Genomic DNA, 1,815 nt, shown 5'->3' with positions numbered 1-1,815 from the left:
CCTTATTCATGTGACAATAAGGCCATGGGACAGAAGAGCATTTTCCATTTCGCCACACTCCATTGATAAAGAGCATATGAGTAAGGGTAAAAACATGTTGGCATAGATATGGGTTGTAGGAACAAGGATATACAATGTGATTAAAAAGCACAAGTGGGGAAAAAAACTAGGAAAATGGTAATTTAACCAGTATCTGATTAGTCAGTGCGGAAAATGGGGCAGTAGACCATGTATGTGTCAGCAAAGGGAAAATGGCGGGAGGCATCAAGCTTCCTGTTTTCCTTTCTCCTCCCTCCCTCCGTCCCCAAAACTGGCACCAACCAAACAGAAGGTTGTTCCAAGGAAGAAATATGGATTCCTCCCACCCTCCTACGTCCTTCCAGTGTCTTCTGTTGTTTGAACTCACCTCCCACGTCCTTCCAGTGTCTTGTGTCGCTTGGAGTCACCAGGAAGCCCAGGACTGAAAGATGCAGATCATGTCCATTAGCTCCTTGGGGCACAGGGTAGGGAAGGAAATGATGGACACTGATTATGAAGGGGGACTTGGAAAATAAGTCCCCTCCCACCAGGCTTGAAGTTAGGAGGTGTGGTAGGCTGCATCCATTACCCACAATGTCATTCTTCTTTCCATGACTTGGCCCTGGCCAATCCTTCGTGCAAGGACCTTGCATCCCTAGTCCATTGAGTTTGGACTTTGCATCTGGTCCCCTTGGGCGTGTCGAATGCCAGAAGAAAGGCTTGAAGCAGAGGTGTGCTTGCGTGGTTTGGCTTGTCCTCTGAATATCCGCTCTCCGCCATTACAGGAGTATCCCTGGGTTCCAAAATAAGGACATCGAGTGGAGCAGACATGAATCTACGCTGACACATTGGGCTCAGCTCAGCCTGGGGGAACCCAACCTAGATCAGCCCCCAAAACACCCACAGACCCACAGGTGTGACAAATCAATATTGATCATTGCAGGGAATTGAGCGTGAGAGTGGTTTGTTATGCAGAATCCTTCAATGTAGAAAACAAGCATCTTCTCGTGTGTGGGAAAGGTCCTGGCACAATCCGTATCTTTTAAGAAAATTTCCAAAACCTCACGTGGATTCAATCATCTTTTCAAAGGGAGTGTGTGTGAATGTGTGAGAAATCATGGAACTGGTTCCTACCTTGTAATTTTCTTTGTAAATTTGCAAGCGATGACGTGTTACGTTACCCGGAAGTTTCCATCTACCGTGTGCCTATTGGACAATTAAATTTTAACATTCTGTTACAAAAGTTTTTTTTTTTTTTTAAAGATTTTATTTATTCTACAGAGACAGAGACAGCCAGCGAGAGAGGGAACACAAGCAGGGGAGTGGGAGAGGAAGAAGCAGGCTCATAGTGGAAGAGCCTGATGTGGGGCTCGATCCCAGAACGCCGGGATCACGCCCTGAGCCGAAGGCAGATGCTTAACCGCTGTGCCACCCAGGCGCCCCTACAAAAGATGTTTTGATGGATGGGGTAGGAATGGGGGTGTGTGTATTTAGAGCCCTAAATTACCCTTGACCCCTCTTGTCACCACACATCACTACTACAGTGAAGTTGGGGTGTACCCTTCACATGCACGTGTTGACTCTTTCTTTACATAGGTACATACCAATAAAAACATAATCTAAAACCTATTTCACAGAGAACCCAACCAATATGGCGACCCACCCTTGGATCTATTGACTTGATGTCACAAATAATAACTCAAAATCTTTTTGCCTCTTGAAACGGTCATTAGGATTCCCACGGTTTCTAAATGCCGACTTGATAAATTGCATTTTTATCTGCTGAAAGAAAAGTAG

The 1,815-nt window shown here is 45.6% G+C and overlaps 1 long non-coding RNA gene across 1 annotated transcript; it reads right to left on the bottom strand.

Annotated features, from left to right (window-relative positions):
- Positions 1 to 410: 410 nt before the first annotated feature.
- LOC103666294 lies at positions 411 to 1,217 on the bottom strand. Its single transcript, XR_569458.1, has 3 exons — positions 1,153 to 1,217; positions 608 to 811; positions 411 to 490 (listed from the first exon to the last, which is right to left on the bottom strand). It is a non-coding gene; the product is annotated as an uncharacterized LOC103666294 (long non-coding RNA).
- Between the last annotated feature and the right edge of the window lie 598 nt (positions 1,218 to 1,815).

The sequence above is a fragment of the Ursus maritimus genome (assembly GCF_017311325.1).
Source record: "Ursus maritimus isolate PB19 chromosome X unlocalized genomic scaffold, ASM1731132v1 scaffold_X1, whole genome shotgun sequence".
Classification (NCBI taxonomy): domain Eukaryota; kingdom Metazoa; phylum Chordata; class Mammalia; order Carnivora; family Ursidae; genus Ursus; species Ursus maritimus.
Note: the sequence above shows the minus strand (reverse complement) of the source record. Positions and strands in the feature narration are given on the sequence as shown.